The following is a 23,466-nucleotide window of genomic DNA, read 5'->3' on the forward strand; positions in this document are numbered from 1 at the left end:
GATACAAATGATTAAAGAATATAAATCGAGGGGTAAACCGCTGAGAGCATTGCGGTGTACAGATTTGAGGCATTGCTAGACTTATTGGGCATTGTTCGGGAATTACTGACGTTTCTTGGACATTAGTGGACATTACTTGAGCATTACTAGGCATTAGTAAAAAATTTAGCAATAATGTAATTACTAGACATTAATAAAAATTTAGCAGGAATTGGGCATTAGTAGGCATTAATGTATATAATTTTGATCAGCGGTTTACCCTTCGATACAAATTTTAAAAATAAACCTATTTATATGCATAACATAAATTATTATAAATTAAAATACATGCATATAACACTTTAAAAAAATTTTATATTAATATGAAATATAATTTATTATCTAACATATTCTTATAATATTTATCGATCTAAAATAATATAGAATATTTGCGATATTCGCGATATTATTTGAAAAAATATATGCATATATTTAACTCCAACATACATGCATAATTTTAACTGCATTTTTTAAAAATAAATACTTGAAATTTTATCAAAATCTAGAATGTTTTTAAATTAGAAAAATTTGAGGAGGTAATATTAAAGAGAATAATATGGAAAGATTATTAAGTTATGCAGAGATTATATTATGTTAAGAAATTTCCTTGCCTCTCCGCACGATTTTTTTCCAAAGAATAAACATTGTTTCTTTTGAGGAGGAAAGTCCAGTTTCGAAATTACGAATAATATGTTACACTGTGAACCATATTTTACTCCGCGAGAAATTTCAAACACCAGGCTCATAAATCAAGATGAGTGGCGTTAAAAGAAATCAGTTGTCTGGTTTCATTAGTTACAGGAATTTCGAAAGTATTGACATTATAGTTCCCTGCCTTTCTGTATCATATTCATCATGTGTCACTTAACATGCTTTGCTCTCGAACGCCATGTGGAATATCATATCCAATTTATATCTTTCACACACCACGTGAATCCATATCTTTCAAATATTAAAATGAAAAGTTATCACGGGAAATCGCATCAAGTTGTCATTGTTTGCATGAACATGAATTATCATAGTTTATGACATGATCATATACACTTTTATATGTAGCATAATTATGTAAATAAAATTTACAATAATCATAGTATTACGGTTGCGTGTCAAAAGAGTAGTTAATATCTATGTATCAAGAAGCATGACACATTTTTCTCTTGAATAAATAAAAGGACGTACATATCGTTGGAAAATAAGCGAACTGATATAAATGATAATAAAACTCACAAAAAGGATGAAAGAATAAGATAAAACAATTCTCTTATGACATTCGTTTGTTAAAAGCTCATGCGAGATATAAATCATCGTTCTACCCTTGACAATTTTCGTTTTTCTATTGTCACTATCGCTGCGTGCCAAGCTTATTCTCGAACTACCGCACTATCATACGTGTGTGAATATATAATTTATATCTCGGTTAAGCAGAGACAAAGGTAAAGTAGTCTCGGCTGGAGGAATCATTAATCATCGAACGAACAACGCACACGAGATTTCCGCAGATAAAAAAAAAGGAGGTAAACCGATGGCAGGGGTGAATAACGAGCCCTTTAAATTATTATCGATAGTAGCACCCTATGACGCGTTCGTTTTATAAATCAAACGGACGAGATACCTATACTGGATGATTCGAAAAGTCACCCATCGCCGGAAGGTAGGCAGAAATTGACGGATATTTCGCGATAGAAATTTGTGAAAGGAACGTATATGCAAAGTGCGTGCGTGAATTTTCGCAAGAGCGAAAAGCGAGTCCGATAATATGATCGCGTTACGCATATTTCACGGCGTACTTTACCGGTTCGATCGCGTAATTATTATTCTCGACTTATGCTCATTGAAAACCTTACGGCCGGCATTTCTCGCGTGACAGTGGATATGTACACCGTGCGAATTACGATATGATCTATGTTCTCGAATTTACAAACGTTTCAGTTGGTTAACGCCGACGAGATGGAATAATGATAACGTGAAACTGATGACGCAGTTACACGCACAGAAAGTTCGAAATATTTTACTCAAAATATTTTACTTAAAAATTAGTTTTTTTATATTTTTTTATATGGTATTAGATTTATTAAGTTTATATAAATTGTGGCAAGAATTACGGAGAGATACTTCTGTTTAAGTATTTATTGGTATTACTATTGGCATTAACGGTAACCTGTTAGATTATTATGATCTTTAGATCAATATCAATAATATGATAAAAATGATAGTACAATTTCAAATTACGAAATTGTAACTAAACATATACATACATTATACATACATTATATAGATAGAATATCGAATCAGCATTTAATGTTAAGGTATATCGATCCGATAGAATTGAAAAAGATCGCAGTGAATTATTTAGAATCGACCAGTTTGTTTTTGATTTTAAATATGCAACGGGAGGGAATATAACGAGAGAGGTAAAAGATATTGCATAATATGTGTGAAAAACTCATACTTGCAGGTAACATACTTTGCAACATACTTTGCAAGCAACTTATCAAGATATTTCAGCCATTAAAGTCAAATCAATTCACGTAGCACATAACTTTACTAATATATGTACGATGTAAAAATAAAGTAGTACATGTTGTAACTGCATTTAAATAAGCTATTATTCAATTAGATATCTAACAGAAACTTTGAAAGAGACATATCATGTCATGTGTTTTCTTATGTTTTCATTTTCTATGATATTATAAATATAAAATATAGTATACATATATTATAATATATATATATATATATATATATATATATATAATAAATATAATATATATATAATAAAATATCCATATATTTATAAATATGTAATATTGATAAGATAACTAATATATTTAGTTTTTTTTCTTATTATTTATTGAGATATATATATATTATGTAACTTGCATTTCTTGATTGTATATTACATAAACTATCGCTTGCATAATTTTTATTTACAAAAATTTCAAAACATATGAATGAACAAAAGAGCAAAAAACGTAACATTGTGTAATATTACAATACATATACCGGTGATTACAACATCACGCGTTTTCATTAAAATGCAGCATTTAAATTTCTCTTGAATAATTCACAAATACAAATTACACGCTCTCTACTGTGAAATATTTTTTTTGCATTAATTTAACAAATTACAGTGTTCCCTTGATAGAACACAATGCAATAGAACGTGAGCTCTTGATATGACATGATAATAGTCCCTCCTGTCTTAACACAATGTTGTTTTATGTAGCTCGATATTAGGGCCGCTTTCAAGGTCCGCTAAAAGTACACAAATGACGTGTAACGAAGGTGCGTTTCCTCGATAGGAAGGAAATTCTTTCCTCGAAGCGAGGAATGACTTGACGCGAATCGAAGGCCGACGGAGGTAAAGAGGGAAAGAGGATTGAATTTCGCTCCCGTCCCCCTCGAAAGGATGGTTTCGAGGTCGAGGGCTGTCGACCGACCCGATCAATATAGCTACAGGTGTCCAAAAGTACTAGTCGATTTTTATTCCTGAGAAAGACGTCAGCGATGTGCAAGAAAGCGACATTTCATTTGTGACACTTGGTTAAACTCCTTCACCGAAATATATGTAATCATACGCGATTGTGATAAATCACAGATGATTAAATAAAAATTATAAATATTATACAAAATGTTGTAACAATTTTACAATTAATTTTAATGATAAATCCTTCAATTTATTTAGCTATGCTAAAAATGAGCTTTTTTTATAAAATAATTTTCTAGGATATGGTTAAATAACGAAAATTTAATCCCCTTAAATACACATTTTTATTCGCTTAAATGCGTATGGATATATACTCTTTAGAATTAATTAAGAATTAATAGAATTAATTAAAAATTTTTACTGAAAATAAATTGAAAATAATCGATTATCGTATATCGTCAAAATAAACTACATGCATATGTTGTTGTTCTTGATAAATTACGAAAGAAACTAAAAGGAGCAATGAATTTCAAGTCTGCTTACGATCGTTTTAGCTACAGGTGTTTGAAATTACAAGCACGCGAGCTCGTTATATACTACGTGCGTTTCGCTTACTTGGAACGATTTCACATAGACTTGTATAAAGAGGGTAAAATTCGTGTCGGCAGAAAGGTGAAACTAGTAATATTTCGATATTGACTCGTGTGTTTTTAAAAATTGCAATTTTACATTTGTCTTGATATTTCACATACATTAATTAACTTTTCTCTTGATATTAGCAGAATTTTTTATTTTCGTGAAACGAAAATTAACTCTCATATGTACATAATTATAAGTTTGAAATTTTTATTTAACAATTATATGTAAAAGTGTAGAGAAAGTCGTAATTAAATATGAATATCATGTACCGTTTATCGCAGTTAAATATTCTAAAATGCTTTTTATTTGAATATTCCATTTTTCTCTTTTCATCGTCTTATCCACTTTTTACCCCATTTGACTCAGATATTTATTTAATGTAACTCTAACGACTCGTATCTTCGGATTAAACGGAGAATTATGTGCCTATAGACATCATCATAAAGGCTGGACTGATAGTCTTTCATATTTCTATCGTTCAGTGATCCGGAAAGAGAAGGGTTCTTCCATCCCTTTGCTCTTTTTTATGTAGAAAGAATGGCATGAAAAGATATATTCAAACAACTACGCATATCAGACACGTGCTTTCTATCTTGAGATATTTTTCTCGAGAAGATGCAATAAACATGCAATAAAGTTTTTCTTATCGAACGTGCTCGCACTTATGCACCTGACACTGCATAGAAAAAATATATTCATTGTCACCTGACGCAGAAATTACAAAAGCGGTAATATATTTTCAATTCTCAGAAGGACTAAATTATCCGGCAATGTTTGTCTTAATCAATCTTTCATCTATACATCTTTCCTATTATTTTCTTCCAACTTTCATAAGATACGATACATGTAATTAGAATAAATTGTTACTTGAAAAATTTACAAAGCGAATTTATGTGAAAATACTTTATCTACTTGCAAGTATTTTAGCAGCAAATCTCCCTTGACGGTAGTTTGTTGAAAACTTTTCTTTAGCCGTCTTTTGTTCTTCGTGTGATTTAACGGTATGGATAGTCACATAAATATCATTTTCTAACAAGTTGGGCATCAAGGGAAGGAAAAGGGGATGAGGTAGATAACGTTTTCCAAACGAGCCACTATGCGATTTAGGTCGGCCGTTTCTCTCTAGTTTACGACAATCCACCTGGCGTAAATGCGCCCAATTTGCAATTTTCAACGTGTAATCGCACGTGTATCGTGATTGATCGCGATGGGATAACAGCCGATGGGAAAATGTCTCCATTTTCGGAGATGAGGCACCATCGGCTGTGCATATCGATCCACGCTCCGAGGGGAATAAGTAATCCTCATGCGCCTTGAAATGTGAAACTGGGACACCCGGTGGCCTTGTTGCATCCTGCGCGACAATGCTGTTGACAATAACGCATCGTCAGGTTAAAGTAGATCCAGACACGCCACTATAACAATTGTATTATTGTTATTATCCACATAGAAACATGCGCATTGTACGTAACGTCATACTACTAACGCTCTGATTGCTCGGTTTGAAGCATCATAATATTGTACTGCAATTTAATGAGACGTATTTCAGGGAGATGTATAAACATATCTTTTCTTATTTTTCTATTCTTTTTTTTTTAAACAAAAAGTTAATGTAAATATTATATTAATGCGAGAGAAAAAATTATATGCTGGAAAGAGATATTTTAATAAAAATCTAGTAAAAAATATATTGTACAAAGGAAAAAATCAAGTTTGATTAAATCAATAAGATCAATGGGATAATCATAGACTTTTGCAAAAATCACAATGTTTCAAGTATGCAAAAAATCTTATAATAAATTTTAGTTTAAAAAAATAGGTAGATTATTTTTCACTATAATTCTTTGATTTATCATATTTAAATGAGTTTATCATATTTAAATTTATTTAGAAATATTTTTTCTGAACATGAAAACATGATTAAATTAAATAAAAATGAAAGTCATGAAAAGAATGGTAATTTTGACTCATATATTAAGTTTGTATGAAAATAGATAATAATTTCGCGATCTTTAAATTTAATTAACTACAGAATTATGAATATAAACTGCGGGATACAGAAAATGTAATAATATATTTATCGATAATTAAAATAACAACGAGTAATTGCGTGTGATTTATCCGGAAAATACCTCAATAATCTATATTGAACATGAAAATCAGCAAGACTAAAAGTTATATATAACCAACAAATTCGCGATATGAATAAATGTTTATAAAAATTTCAAGGAAACGATTCATTTTCTCGCGTGTTATGATTTTATGTGAATTTATTTGTATCTCGTCCTTTTTCATCCTTGATAAATTACAAATTATCATTGAATGCATTTAACTTTGTTCTATCATTCATCAGCCATAGCCACTTGTTTCTTTTCGTTCTATTTTAATCCGCCGTTTATTTTAATTCCGCGTGCAATAAGCGCTCGGTATCATAGTAATTGCATTTTTATTTGATTTAATTCCAGCTCCTAACGCGTAATTGACGTTTTAAGACTTGACTCGTAGCGAACAGTAAAACGAAGGGTAGAAAACGCGCGAGAGAACGTCAGAAAAGAAATGCGTGATCGTGTAGGTCCTGGATCAGGAAACTGGGTCAACCGGTGACCCTCTTGTGATAAATAACCGGGACGATACACACCCAATGTGAAAATTACCGGTGGTAATTTTCCAGGGCGGCCTAATGAACGAAAGCGCGAAATCGCGCAAACCACAATCTCCGCGAATTTAATAAAAAATCTGGAACGGAAGAGTCAAATGCGAGGCTAGCACGAGAAGATTGAGCATGATTGCATTAAATGATAAGTGTAAATTATAATCAAATGCTGCGTATATATATATTGTAAAAAATTTAATTTTTAAATAAAATATCTAGAATATTAATAAGTTAATATTAAAGAAGTATAATTTTTAAACTCTATTTCAATGATAAATAATGTACTTTAAAAAAATGTATCTGAATGAGAAAATTAATTAATCTTTTAATCGATTTTAGACGATGTTATTTTTACAGTTATTTAATTTTACAGTTATTTAATTTTAATAATATGTTAATGCTTTTAAAAAATTATCTAAAACATATTAATAAGAAATAAAAGTTGATATATACTTCTAAAATGTAAAGTAGTTTAATTAAATATATAATTTAATTTATATTAATTTAATCTTAGTATTTAAGAATTCGGAAATATGTATAGAAATCTAAAATATTACTTGTACGTCCATGTCAAGAGTCAACACTAGAGTTATTAATATATATATTTAAAATAATTAATCAACAAATTATGACATGAAAATTTTTACCAATTCAGTAGATTATTTATTTCTATCTCCAACAGTATAATGCGATTCGGATTACATGATTTCGTTGAGCATTAAATGTTAGGCACAGATCGAAACTCGCGAAACTAAATCTCATGTATGCAAAATAGAATAAGCTTTCTTGTTCAAGTCAATATATTTATGTAAATGTAAAATATATACGTGAAATAATCATTAATAACAAGATTTATATTTATATTTATTAATAATGAGAGTAGATGATAATGAAAGAGTAGAGTTAAATTTTTCTCGGAGATAGCTTCAGATGTACAAGACTCTTCAGTACAATACGCATTTGTGGGAATATTTTTTTTCTCTCTTTTTTTTAATTCTACGCTATCTGAATACAAATAATCGTTATGATTTCGCTTTTGAATACCATGTTCTTTTCGGAATCAGCGTGCGATTGTCGAACTGTAATCTGAAAAAGTCGAATTTTGCTCGACTTAATCGCAACAGTTCACAAGGATTCACAAGTTACATGAATAATATATTTTCTTTTGTTTTTTATTTTTTTCGCTCCGTAAATTCGCAAACATTTTTCAATTTTACGAAAATCTCTTATACAGATATTGCAGATAATTGAGAGGCAAACATAAATCAATTGAGTGTGATATAATAAAATTCTTGAATTAAAATTTATAATTATGTGTAACGTCATATTAATATTATAATAATATTGAATTTAATAATAATGAATTTAATGCAACAGAATATCGTAATTTTATGTTAATTTGGAATTACAACGATACTTAATTCAATGACTCATAAAGTATTACTTATTACGTAATTCAGTTTTGCGCTTCTAGATATATTCTGCAATCCGATTAAATCGCAATCAATTTCTCTTATCAAGAACGAAATATACGCGAATACAGTGAGCGAAAAATGCGCAACGGCAGACTTAACACGATGAATTTTCCAGTGGCAAAAAGTGGCGAATTCAATAAAACCCAGGGAACGTAGACTGAATCTGTTCAATACGCAAATTTAGTAGACGGGTGAGATTTTTTAGCAAAAAACTAATAGCTCTTTAAAAGACGTATCTATATACATCATTCTGCCCGTGATTTAAATTCGACGCTTATCTTTATTCGCGATACTCATTCATGACACTTTTTCTCGTTTACAAGAGAACAACCATAACTTAAGCTATCTCAGGGCGACCTCATTAAACTGCAGGCGCACGCGATTACGATTTGTCTCGCATCTATCAAACGCATTCCTTTGAGCAACTTATCTTAGAGAAAAAAGTTAAATTACTTCACGTAGCAACTGATACAATCTGTAGAGAGAAGTGCGAATGTTGGATCATTAATTATGTCTTTTATCTTTATTGTTTTTCGTCGTGATGTAAATTACATTCTTTAACGAAAAGAAAAAAATCTACATTTCCCATCAATATCTATGCATTTTTAAAATAGGCAATTTCTTTTTATGTATTTCTATTACATCAAAAAAAGTTGCAGAATCTAAGAATGTTATTATATAATATAGTAAAGCATTCATGTACAAAATGAATTTTACTTGGAAATCTCTTAACGTTTAACAGGTTTGGAAAAAAGTATTACTTTACAAAAAAGTTTTTAAGTGAATTTTATTTATAAGTCAAGTAAAGAAAAAAAGAGAAGTGACTTTATTTCAATATCAAGTCGCCATTATTATGACTAAGCTTTTGTAGTGTAATCATATTATGATCATTTATCATTAATCATACGTAATATTTCGCGTTGGATACTGTTACAGTTACTCATACGTCAATCATTTATTATTTATTAATTCTCATTAGTAGGAAATAGCAAAGCGTGCGTAATACAAGGCAATTATGCCATGCGAAATACAAACGCATGACAAACAACATTATACAAAAATCGATACATTTTGTATTTATTACAAAATTACCAAGTATTTCCTGCTATAATAAAGGATTCGCCGTTCTTTTTCTTTTTTTTTTTTTCCTCTTTAAAGTTGATACCAACGCAAAATCGATATCTCGCTTTTCAGATAAGATTTTCGTGTATTAAAAAATATATAAACCAATTATGAAATAATTGGACTGATTGTTACCAATAAAATGCGACAAAAATTTGAAATCTATCTTCAGTCTTCAGAGCTTTTACTATTATCGGGGCTCTTGTGAATACCCTCTCTCCTACAGAATATATACATTCCAAGATAATTAAAATAAGAATTTTAATTTTATATATTTTTATTGTAAATATATATATATATATATATATATATATATATATATAATTTAATATATAAATATATTATAATCAATATATTTAAAAATCGAAAGTAATAAAAATGAAAAATGAACATAATGATGTCTAAGAAATTCTTAGGAGGATGAGCAAGGGAGTTAATGAGCGCGTATAATTTTCGCATAGTGAGTTAGGAGGTAATTTCGCAAACGAGATCGCGTATAAAGTTTTCGAAGCGACTCTTTGACTGCGTTTGCATTGTAGTGACGTTACACATGGTACCCTATCCGTTTTATGCACGAATAAAACCGCACAATCCGAGCGTGAGCTGGTGCTCGATGACATACGATAAAAAGAGAGTTTCGAGACGTGCAGTTGACATACTTCCTTTGTAGGATAATCGCCGGAGCGCATTCAGAGGACAAGCAAGCAAATCGATACACATATTTCCATCTTCATCCCGATGTATATAAACTTTTAGGACATGTATGAAACACAACACATCTTATACATATAAGAAATAAAATTCTACAATTGTGGAATTAATTGAATTAGTTCGAAATTAATAAACTATGTAAGTATATATATGTGTATTAACATAATTTACAATTATCATTTTAAATTAATTTCCCTCCGAATGTTTCTCAATGTTTCTACATTTTGAACTTTAAGTACTTTACGAATAATAAGAAAATAAACTTTGATACTTGACGAATAATAAGAAAATAATTCGATTAACATTTTTCAATCTGCGTTTATCGAATTTTTTTTAATGTAATCTCGTAATCTGATCCCGATTAAAACTCAAAAATATATTCCTTTAATTGGTTATTTCATGATAAAATAAATTTCCTTTATACATATAGGAAAATAAAAATTCGTATCTTGTATCAAGACTAAAAATTTTTATGCGTCATAATTAAAAAAACTACCATAGTCACTCTCGTTATTCTCTCCGTGTTCTGCGTTCACACCCACTGGAGGTCATATATAGTAGAAACTTTATTACTACAGCTTCATTACACGTGAAATTCCTTGTTATCCCTTGTCACATTAATTAACTCCCACACGCAATCAAAATTGATACCTCTCTAGAAAAGATAATGATAACTATGCGCAACGTATCATCACCATCCCATAAAGAGCCGAGAAGCGAAGGACGGAGAAGGCTCGCTTGAATTTTTCATATTCTCATTCGCCGCAAGAGACGAGGCGATGGTAGAACAAAAGGGTACAAGGGCTGGAATATGTGGTTTATTAAAGATAAGACGAGTAACACGAACGCACTTCTCGTTCCTTCGCGATGCTTTCAGAGAAATTGCGCGAGACAGTATTTTTTTCTGAATTGATTACGAGTTCTCGAGAGGAAAGAAAGAATTTGCGGAAAGAATAGCGGTGCTGAATGTGTAGACGATGCCGAATATTACCATCGTCTCTTCACATGCCAGCATACGCGAATGTTCGCCGACAGAGAATGAACAACCGACGAAATTGAACAGCGAATGCGAAAGCGGTCGTCGGCGGCTTTTGACGTTAAAGCAAATCAAATTAATTTACGCTCTCGAAACTCTCTAAGAGGACAGAGGATCTTTCAATAAATCCCCTTACTCGTATCTTTCAATGTCTCGTGTGCCGCATATACGCCGACTGATTTGATCTGAGTCTAGTTTCTCCTATAGTTGTATAGCTCGAAGAAGGAGTTTGCTCCATTGCATCAAATCTATCGAATTTTGGGATGCTAGTTTACAGTCCGTGCAGCGTGTATTTGGAATACACATCTTATTGTAATTTGATTTATGCCGTATACATGAAACGTGTATTTATTCAGCGAGTACTCGGTATTAGTTATGCTAGTTACGATCGAAATCCGTGCCTGGAATAAATTTTCTTATTGATCTTATTGTTTTTGTTATTTTCGTAGAATATATGTAAAAACAAATGTAGAGATTGTCAGTGATATTTACGAATTCAATTCAAAATTCATGTAAAGTCATATTTTACAATATAAGTTTTCTTTAGTTATTTAGCCTTTCATATTTTATCTTTTGTGTATTAGTTAGCCGAGAAAATTCTTCAAAAGCTTTTACGATTTATAAATTCCAGAAATTCATTTTGAATAATTTTATATTTAAAAATACAGTGCACCTAAATAAATATTAAAAAATAATATTTTTTAAATATTATGGCAGCAAATATATCATAAGAAAATATTTAATTAAAACATGCGATTTAGGAATATGATTTAGCAATTTTAATGACGACATAAATCACTTTATCAACTTATTTCAACTTTTTAAACTTAAAAAAATTAGGTTTCTTAATTACATAAGTTAAAAAATTAGGTCTTTTAATTACATAAATTATACAGCAAGCTAAATGCAAGTTTAAAACTTCCCTCAAAAGAAATGTATCTGAAAATTGCTTGAATTTCGAAAGATGACATTAACCCTGACCTTCTTCTTCAGAAGAGCTTAAAGACACGAAAGTATCTTTTAGTGGTGAGATTTGCGGCGTTATTTAACTGACCCCATTTCGTGTAAATCGCACTATTCTTTCTGCTCTCTTCAGAGATGTGCTTGAACGTTATCATTATTACCACACAACTTTCAAGGCAACTCAATCGCTGTGTCAATCGTGATTCTTCATAGTCGTTTCTTTGAGAATTATTATTTTGTGAGCATGAAAACAGGAGATAAAAAAGCAAGCAATGACATATGTTTTTCGTTATGTTTGAAATACACACACACACACATACATATATTATAACTTTAAATATATATCTATAATTATCTAAAAGTATTATTCTACTGTCTCGAAAATTGTTTCTTCAAATTTTTTAATTATACATTGATAAAATTATCTAAATTAAAACTAATACAGCAGAGAGATAAGTCCTTGTTGATGTCTTTTAATTAACAATACAAGTAATTTTGCTAACCATTTGCGATCATCTTAAGCGAGAGAATATAAACAGCAGTGTACACAAACGTGCACGTTTCCCGCAAAGTTTGCGCAATTTGCACGACCACTTGGTCTTTCAACAATTCGCACTTAAACAGAGAATACAGTCGTTACATAAAGGAGTAGATATCTCTGACGATTATTCGGTCGGTACAATTTCAAAAAGTACTACGCGTACATGTGAAGCTACAAATTATGCATGTGAGATATATTTATTTCTTGACAGACGCGTCGTTTCAAACCCGCCTGCTCATTCAACTTCTTTCTTTGTTCGTGCTTCATATTGTTACATGAATACTACGTTTGATTGTTAATGCATACGTTTGAAATACAACATTGAAGAACTTAGAACGAAGCGAGTTCATAATTTTTCTTTTTAAACGTAAACGCGAGGACATGAAGTATCTGAAAATGAAAGCTTTGCAACTTGTCTCGTTATTTGAAAATCTATTTCTTTCCGCCCGCTTAATCTCTGCGCGAGTAAAGTGACATTTTTAAGCGCGAGCGCAATCATGCAAATTGATTCAATTTTCCGTCACAAGGGAAGATCTCAAAAAAGTTTCGCGAGAGTTCGATACTTTCGTCGCGAAGCAGCTGGGATTTGTAAGAGTTTTTGTTAAACTTTATACGACTGTAAATAAGAAAGCTCGCGTTTTCTGAGTAGAATGTCGTACGTTGACACTTCGTTTCACTTTAGACAGCAACGAGGCCGACACGAATCAGGAAAGTGAAGAAGGAAATATTTCGACGATCTTTCATATTCACGTTGACAAGCGAGACGTGATCCTCGGGCTTGGTTTTTGGGTCAATGGGGAATTCTAGTTCGGTAAGATCCGCGTCAAGTAAAGTTGCAACTTCCGGGAAACACGAAAATTGTGAGATCACGGTTGAATCTCAATCGCCGGAATCGCCAATTTCTGACATAAGAAAAGATACCGCGGAAAAACATTATCTTTGTGAGAGTAAACGTGCGCGCGCGCTTTGTTGGCATCTTGCCAACAGCTGTTCTTTGCGGTAGTTTATTGGTTATCGATGGCTGTAAAACGGCGACCACGTTAACATGGCTTATTAAAGTCCGCTATTGACTTATTAATAACGAAACCGTTGCTCCAAAAATTCGATAACGTAACTTCAACAGTTTAGTTTAGCCGAGCAGCGTTTTAATTAATTTTGTTCGAGATTAGAAGTGTATAAGGGAAAATGTAATTCCGATTAACAATCTCATTAAATATCATTTTGTTACAATGTAATATCCGATAACACTTCTAGAAATTAATAGTTTTATATAGATTATACAGATTTAGATAGTTTTATATAGAATTAAAATTATATTTGTGTTTATATCGTTTACAGATGAACAAATGTGAAATTTTAAATTGCGGACACGAAGTTATTAAGCGTATGACAAAAAGCTCTGGTTTTTACCGCAAACACAAGCGCCAACCATTATTCAACAATCAACGCGGTTTGGCTGATTTTTCTTCCTTTTTTTATTCACCGGCGATCATTTTCACACGGTCGTTGATTTATGCGATGGCTGACATTTTAATTAAACTTGTGGAAACGTTATTTTTTTAACTGGCGAAAATTGCATGTTAATAAAATCTTGCGGATATTTGTGATCGTAATATCAATTATTTCATCTATTATATAATTTCATCTATAATTTGTTTTTATTTAAATTGCTTCGATAGTTTTCTCTACTAACATCTTTGAGAAAAGAAAAATCTTTGAACGCCCAACTTCTCGAATATCATTTAACGAGTAAGATAAGCCAGATATCTAGAAAGATACAAGTCAGCGTAATATTTCGTCACAGGAGTCTATTTGTATCGGAAATGATATTGCGAGCTATCGACGTATTTCCTTTTGCTATCAAATCCGTTTCGTTTGCTAAAAGATTCTCAGAAAACAAGCAAAGAGGGTAAAGAACGCGAAATCGTTATTTCAAGATCGAGGAAGATTTAAAGGGACAAGGCAACGGATTAAAATTATATCGCCATCGTTATAATCTATACATCGCGTACATCGTGTAAATTAGGTGGCTCTTCGTTCACGCTATAAATCCGCAAGATTGTAAGAAAAACTTTCGCTTCTTCTTTCTCACAATAGGGATAAAAGTATTATAATAAGATGTTGAAAGAGAAAGATGGAAAGTTTTTTATACAAAATGTCTCTCTTTTTCTTGCTTTTTTATGTATTAAAAAATGGATTTTTTATTTTAAATTTTCATATTTTAAATCACAAATATAAGTTTATAAGTTCATCGAATATGGTAATATTTTGGTCCGATATTCAGGTATTGATTTTACATTTTGTATAAATGTGGGATATTTAAAATAATTATTTCTGCAGTATGTAATTATTCTCTCTTTGTTTTTTATACATATGCTATAGCGAGAACATAAGCTCTTTCTTTACATTCTCGATAATAACGAATTAATTATAATCGAACATGCATATTTGAGTGACAAAATTATTTGTCAATTTATATTCATCACATTAATGCAACGAATTTATGCGACGTCATTTGACACAAAAATAAAATCAATTTTCGAATTTCGTTTAAAAGAGAGACGCAACATTCATGTACATTCCGTACATCCACGCTTGCTGCTAATTGTTGAAAATCCCGACTATGGCAGACTCAATGTGACAATTTGACGGACCTGATACTCCCAGATGCGCTTTAGAAACTTCTAAATTACAGGCAGATTAACGGCTGACATCGGACGAATTCGATCGCATTAAGAAGAGCGCAAAATACGCGGATAGAGCGTCTGGAAGCCGACGACTAATGCCCAGCTCCGAATTCAATCTCTCGTCTGCTACGCGTGTAACTTAATTACGATCGTGTACTTGCGCCCGGTCGAGAGTAGAGACTGACACGAAACAAATCTCTGCTCTAATCTAACAGCCGAGGCAACCTGTTACTTGGTGCTCGGAACTCGCCAAGTTATATCAAACTGGCGGCACGAGATCGACCACGAAAACCACCGTGTATCATCCGTCGCTCATCATCTATCGCCTCGTTAATCGTCTCACCAAGCAATTGCGAGATATACACTTCGCAACAACGAATCGATCACTATCGTGCAATCGCGATCTACTGTCGTCAACTTGATATCTTGATCGCGATTTGTCGCGAGACTTAAAGATTGATTAAAAGTACTTGCGATTGGCAACCTTTCTAAACCTGTTAAATTCATAGTTTTTCAAGTGATGAATGCATTACAGAGAAAATAATAGAATGTTGTTCATTTTTTTCATCTTTTCGATTCGTTATTCTTGCAATAGTACATATTGTAAATATATGAAAGAAATTTTTATAAATTAAGAGCAAGAATAAATGATAATTTTTAACGTGCAAGATGTATGTTTATAATTATACATGCATTATATCAGACTTAAATTATTTTCTCTTTTTAAAATATTATAAATTGGAATAAAAAAATTGCATAAGCTCTTTAATCGGAACTCTTAGTTGCTCGTAATCAACATTTTCTGATCGCACAAGCTTGTAGCATATTTTTTTATTTAAACTTAAACTACTGTTTATTATTTGATCGTAAGTCATAACGAGTTTACACCTGAATATCGATCACCAAACTGTTATATGTCTCGCCATTTTAATGCAGATTATATATAGTTTGGAATCCGGTGAATCCATGATCAGACGTATAAGAATTCATCACAGTTTGTTACCAATTTACACATCTGAGAATAAAGTCGGAAGTTTGCATTAAAACACTTTGCGTACATTACTTTCATAGGTAGCTTCCTTAGACATATTTCCGGATATATCTTCACTGCAATCTACACAGACAGCTGTTATTTGATTGATTCCTAGCACACCGTATAATATTCGTTGTATACTATTAGTATTTGGAAAATTGACTACCGAACATGGAGTAATCGCAGTTAAATCATTTTATATGTACGAGTACGCACTTCCGTTCGGCTCGATCACGATCGATCGCTTCTAAGGACGTTGCTATAACACCAACCTGTTACTTGTCCGCAGCGCGAGCTTCCAAGAGGGGGATAAGGGGTGCGTATGCGACCCCTCGAGCGCGCTCCCTTCGGCTCCCTTTCGCACGGATGCACGTGTTCTCTTCCAGTATTGTCCTGGCAGCGCGCCCACTTTTTCCCCTCGATAAGAGCGCGGGAAATCCCGTCGGATGCACGCGCCGGAAGCGACCGGAGGGAGAGACCGATTCGATCTTGAACAAGCGATAATGCGCGAGTTCGGGGGGGAAAAGAAACCGGATGTATCACCGCGACACCCCAACGAAACGACCGTATCGTCGGGCAGGCAGCCCGGCTTGCACTGCCCGGGTCTACCGTTTCTCCCACCGAAGGACCGCCACCGCTACTCCGCCCCTCTCCCTCCGACCCTCGCCCCCTGTGTCAGTGGTGCCGCGACAGCCTCCTCTTCACCTCTCACCCAGTCACCGCATCAGCCGCGTTCTACAGCGAACGAACGAACGAACGCGTCCTCTTCCGAAAAAGCTCACCTCTCGCAACCCCACCTGACACCGCTTCGTCCGCGGCGCCTCCCCCTCTTTCTCCCTTCTCGCCCTAGAATTCGCTCGGCGAACAGCTCAGAGCGCAAGCTCGTGCCCCTTAGTCTCGAGGGTTAGCGGCAAGAAGCCTTCGTCTCACGGCCGGCCGATGCAGGACGAAGGACGAGACCAAGACATCGCATCGGGGGTGAGCGTGCGTCGTGTCGGTGCATGCGTCGAGCTTGACTACTGCGTACGCGTCGCGCGCGTTTCAAGAGAGATTCTATCGCGTTACGATTCGACTCGGTAATGGTGAATGAATATGATTTTAGCTGAATGGGAAATAAAAGTATGCGAAAAAAAAAATTGACACTGCAGGATTAAAGTGATGTGAGAGCACGGTAAAGGCAAAGTTTGAAAATCCGTTTGTATGTTTAAATTTAGATTGCCATTATAAAATTAATGCCGCATTTGCTGCCTTGAAATTTCCTCCTCTCGCGGCAAATATCGCGATTTTAAGCGGTTAATCATACGCAAATGTTCGCTGAGGATGAATAAATAGGTGTCTGGTGGATATAAATCTGCGTTATCGCTTAATCCAAGGCTCGCGAATATGAAACGATACGTAAACCAGGTTGCAGTGAATACATAAAGAGACGCGGCATGCATACGTAAGGTAGGAGCGAATCAAAGTACACATCGCGAAATTTCGACAACGTTGTATTGGTTTGACACGTTGAATCTCGCATGCAATATTATTGTCGGATATGCAAGTCGCGTACATGAACAAATAACGTAGCTTCGTCGTCGACGTGTTTAATCGGAACTGCTGGAAATCGAATTGCATCGTTGAATCTTAACTTTAGTTGTGATAAATTGCGATATATCGCGCGCGCGATTGTTATAGGATCCGTGACGAAATAGCATAATATTATTAAAATGCAGCTCGTAAATATTTATCCTCAAACGTAATCCTATCGAGAATGTACACATCTATCGTCTCAATACAATCGTAGAAAATTATGGATCCTAAAGAGCAGAGATAAGATGTATGTTAAGGAATCTCGCGAATCAGCTGATCGACAAGCTTGACGTATTGAAAAAAGAACTCCTCATGGTGTGAGTTTAGTTTACATTACAATTATTTTTAGTTTACATTACAATTATTTTTAGTTTACATAACAAGTAATTAGTTTATAAACATATTTTTATATCCCTCTTTCGAGCTATAAAATTTATTACAATTTTGTAATAATTTCACGAAGGAGAAATCATCGAAAGAGATAATTGAGACTTGATATTCTCCTGATATTATTCGCGTTGTACATTCATTATTCCCCTGAAGAACGCAGGAATAAGTCCTGACGAGACGTCACGCCAGCGTCACTACTACCTGATCGATTTCGCGCGCGCGGAGAGGAAGTTTCCTGGCGAAGGCTCAGGTCGGGCTCGTGCCTCGCCTGTATCCCTGCCCCTCCATTGTCCTGCAGCCCCCTCTGCTCCATTCTTGCTCGGACGCAGACTGTTCGAAGGGAGTGAGCGGCGAGGAGATTTCGCGATGCGCAGGCGACGTACCGCGCGCGTGTTTCAGGACACTCTGCTTATTATACGGTTGGTGGTGTCAAACGAGAGAGACAGAGAGAGAGAAAAAGAGAGAGAGGGGAGAGAGAGAGAGAGAGAGAGAGAGAGAGAGAGAGAGAGTTCCAGCACACGATGAGATGCGAAAGGATGGGAAGTAGGTGAAACAGAAGAGGATGTCGAACAATGTTGAACAGTGCGGAAAGTTCCGCGGCGGAGAGATCCAGGTGAGGTTGGAGAAACGCGACTCATGATAGAAATAGACCTCCGATGATGATGCTCGTTATCCAACTAGAATAAAAAGTATAACAGGTCTGAACTCCAAGGTCTATCTCTCGCTGTAACAATAGGGATATACGGCTTTTATTCTCCCGCGTTCTCTGTGAAAAGATTTTTAATAGATTTTAAAAGAATTTTTTTGCATTGAAATCGAAAGAATTTCATGAATTTGCATAATGTTTAACAAAATCGACAATACAAACGTATGTTTATGGTAGGTTTCACATTGTGTGAAACGTTTAATACCATTCAATATTAATAAAATATATAATATTAACAGAATACAACACTACGTATATATTAAATTTGCATTACTCAATAATATATATATATTAAAACATTGAGCGTTTAATATATGCAAAAATATTAGCAATCTTTTTACTCGTGCGATATAAGCACAAACAGTACGAGCAAAGCCTCTTTTATATTTTAAAACTCTCGAAATATCAACTTAAAGCTCAGGATAAAGCTTGAAACATCGGGAAATAACAACGGCTTTACTATTGCGTAGATTTTATTCTGGAAAGAGTTCTTCCGCTGACTCTGCGCCTGGATATCCGCTGTTTCAATAATTGGGGGATGGGGAAAATTGTGTTTTTAACAATTTACATTAACAATGGTGGAATGCAAGGCCATGTCGAGGAATCCTCTTTCATTTCTCGGTGCAATTCACTGAAAAGAATCCGTACTGCGCTTTGACCGTTGATTGTTTCATGAATTCTGGCACCGTCATTAAATTCTTACGATGGGAGAATGTCTTTGAAGCGCTGTGAAATGCGCTAGCATTATTCAAGCCGCGAAATCTTGCTGAGAAAGTTAAACTAGAAACGCAAACACATCGACTCCCTTGTCTTACGAAATATATTTTACGCTTCTCGTTCACGTGCTCTTTGTTAATCTCAAAGGCGCAAAGAATCGTTTGAAAAGTTTGCTTTATAAAATACAAGAAGATAGAGAATCTTCTTGTATTCTATTTAAATTAATATCTCAGCTTGCAATTAGAGATTAATGGATTATAAAAAGAAATTAGAATACATAATTCTCGTTAAACCGTTCCTGAACTTTCAAATAAATAGAATTCTTAAAATAACAAATATCTTTCCACGTAAGATATTAATATTTTCATCATGAAATGAATCATTTTTATTCTTTTTGCATTTTAATTTTGCGCACAGAAATATCGTATTAGCGAAGAATATTAATTTCATTATTCCTGATATATAATATAACGTATCGTCACACTTTCTAGCACCGAGGAATTACAATGAACTCCTTCAACAACGGTCCTGAATTAATCCTTTGTGCAACAGGACTTACGCGAAATACACATACATACACACGCAAAGGGACAGTTTCGTATTCGAATGTGCGGTGCTTTGTGAGCTTCGTGTCGAAGGGGCGGATACGCGCTCGCGCAATGTAGCGGATCTTACAATTGTGTCAGAAACACCCAACTACGTGCATTAATATACACAAGACAATTAGCGATATTCGTCACGGAACGAAAGTGGAATATCGATATTCCGATTTCGCTCTCCATTCAAGATAACCGACAAGCAATCTACGAATGAACGAACGATCCACGCCGCAGTTGTAGTCGATCGCGACTCATTCATATACATCGTCTGATTAATTAAAAAAAAAAGAAGAATCGGGCTAGTCCCGTCTAGTTTCTCCTCTCGCTGACTTGTGGCAGAAACAATTTTCCCTCTCGCAGAACTTTTTTCATTAATCCGATGCCACCGATGGCACACACCGGCTTCATCGGTCAAGAGCAAGTACGATTTCATTCGCCGATTTAATAAAAATCTCGATGGTAATCCAATTTCCAAGGTCGTATATTATCGAACAAGAAACGAATTAAATTCTTGAAAATTTTTAACTGCCATTTCTAATTACAGTTACCGTTTCCCCTTTCAACGAAAAATAGTAAAGTTTATTAGAAAAAAAAATTCTCGAACACAAAAATTAAAATGCGGTTCATATCTTTATAAAGATATTGGTAAAATATCTTTTTTTTTTTTATTAAAATATAATCTACACATATTTTTAACGCAATGGATGATAATCTGCATGAAAGTCGCACGAGATTATAGGGGAGAGTGTATATGTCGGTGTAGTGCGTGTGCGTAGTCGGCTTTCAAAAATTTAATCAAAAATTCCTGTTACATTCCTTTAATCTTTCGTCATCCAAGCACGAAATTTGCATGTGTATTCCTGCATATACGATAAATTTTCAAAAATAGTCCGTTTGCATTTGCGCGAATCTGAGAGATATGATTATTATACTTTATTACTGCACCAATTATAATTACTTTCGTCGATTTTATACAAGCGCAACGTTCCTGCTCAACGTTTATTTCGAGCGAATATCCAAGCGAATAGAATTTTGTAGTCAAATATTATTCCGACTGTCTCCGCGTAACTATTTTACTTGGTTTCATAATTATATCAGTATATGAATGTTATCTCATAACGTCATTTCAGTTCAGTCGCATATGCAAATTCAGCTACGCGCTGCGAAATGTCACCGTAACTGTTCGGTCCGAATAGTCTCTAATTTTAAAATACATATAAAACTTTACGGCTTATATAGATTTAAATTTTATTTAGCACTGGATTAACTTTCTGCGCGCATAAAGTTGTGATCGATTTCTTCTTTCTTTTTTATCTAACAATGCAAATATTTTTTCAAGTTTGTCTTCGCGCAGGTTAAAGCTAGAAGGAATTTTTCAAGTACGCGCAGATGACAAATAAGGAAAAGAAAAGAATAACGTGTCGTATAAATATGATATAAAGACACATGCTATTAATAAATAACGAGCTACCGGAGCAGCCGGTTATCAGGCAATTTCGACGGCGCGGAGATAATAGCGCGATATGCACGTGCCTTCGCACACGAGGGTGCACGAAGTGATTCAATTTTCCGTAGAGCCCACGATGGGAGGAGGAGTTGGAAAAAGGAGTATCGGGGAGAGTGTGTGCTGCCTGCATCATCCTCTCCTGTAACGCGTCGTTCATTTCGGATGCAGGTTCGCACCCCTCGAATTCTGCGGGATAATCCGGCCGCGGATTATCACGAAAATTGAAGTAACTATGCGATTACACGGATCTTCTCACCCACTCTCTTTCTCTCTCCTCTCTCTGAGACACTAATAACGGTGCTAAACGTTGCATCTTTCATGCAGCTTCCTCTTCTGGCAACCGCGAGGGATATGCATCCTGTGTCTCAGGAGATGAGAAATTAAGAGAGCGGTGGTGCAGCGAGTAATGAAGAAATTCTCCTACACAATAGTAAATCTATTCCGCATTTCGTATTGGGATATCATTGAATTAACATGCGATTTACAGTATAATAGGAATACCTGAATCGGTCGTAATTTTGGAAACGCAAGCTTATTAGTTTCGTAAATTGAGATATTCATATTTATACATTATTTAATCAATTGTTACGCTATAAATTTTTTTTTAAATTGATATTTTTATATCTCATGGCAAGCTTTTTAAAACGTTTGGAACTCTTAAAAAACATATAAGCTGTAATGAACACATTATATAATGAATAAACATATCATTTGATTATATTCATAATCAGAAAAGAAACAATTTTTAACTTGCAATTTTTAACTTGCAATGCTCATTTCTTTAGTGATATCAAGTTATATTCCTTTTGGACATATTATAAGATATGATCAACGATCAAGCACAATTGTACCGTAAATTACAGTTAAAGTAACTTTACGTGTAGCAGGCGTGACGTCGAAAACGATTATTTATACGATATACCGCCGACATCTGTCAGTTGGTTAGTTCAACTAGTGTGTGCTCGTTTACATTGCAAACAACGTCTTGCACTAATCACCTTGACCCTTTTATATTCACCTTGGCAAAGTTTCGCGCAAACTCATATTCCTCTTTCTCTCTCCTTCTTTACTTTTTTTTCTGTCCATATTTTTCATATTTTTCTTTTTTTAATCTCTGAAGTTATATCGTGTTTCTATAATCGACATTAGAGATACAAACATAGAAATACATATTACGTGATTTATTAATTAATTACTATTGTAATTTATTAACAACGATAAATGAATTTTCGAAAAAAATATATCTCAATATTCTATATCTAATTTCTAATATCTACAAATAAAAATATTCGAATTTGCTTTTATAAATTATAGTTTTAAATTGTGCAAATAATGAGGACAAAATATACTACAAACTTTTCTACATGTTATATATGTAATTTTTCTTGGCAATGTAAGCAATTATATCGTAACAAATTGATTAAGCATCCTCGGCAAATCTCTTTAATTTTTCTCTTTTTCTTTCGTAAATTTATTGAAAAACTTAGAATAACTTGACGTACGAATTTTTAATAACTTTATATTTTTGATATAATATATTATTAATTATATATTATATATATTATTAGACATTATTAATGCAAAATAAAATTCATGACTCTCGAAATATTTTATGTTTCTTCATTATCATCGTCATAATATAAAGACAT

At 33.7% G+C, this 23,466-nt stretch overlaps 2 protein-coding genes across 6 annotated transcripts in view; one reads left to right on the top strand and one right to left on the bottom strand.

Moving 5' to 3' along the window:
• Positions 1-16,938, bottom strand: part of LOC105250748 (regulating synaptic membrane exocytosis protein 1) — a 138,370-nt gene extending 121,432 nt beyond the window's left edge. For all 5 annotated transcript variants that reach the window (XM_025409670.1, XM_025409669.1, XM_025409672.1 and 2 more), the window contains exon 1: positions 16,599-16,938. The gene's annotated coding sequence lies outside the window, so the exon portion shown is untranslated. The remainder of the gene's footprint in view (positions 1-16,598) is intronic.
• The window catches only part of LOC109609849 (cytochrome c oxidase assembly factor 3, mitochondrial), a 134,015-nt gene that overhangs the window by 101,846 nt on the left and 8,703 nt on the right, over positions 1-23,466 (top strand). The gene's annotated exons all lie outside the window — the stretch shown is intronic.

The sequence above is a fragment of the Camponotus floridanus genome, unplaced genomic scaffold, assembly GCF_003227725.1.
Source record: "Camponotus floridanus strain SB8 unplaced genomic scaffold, Cflo_v7.5 scaffold28, whole genome shotgun sequence".
Taxonomy (NCBI): Eukaryota; Metazoa; Arthropoda; class Insecta; order Hymenoptera; family Formicidae; genus Camponotus; species Camponotus floridanus.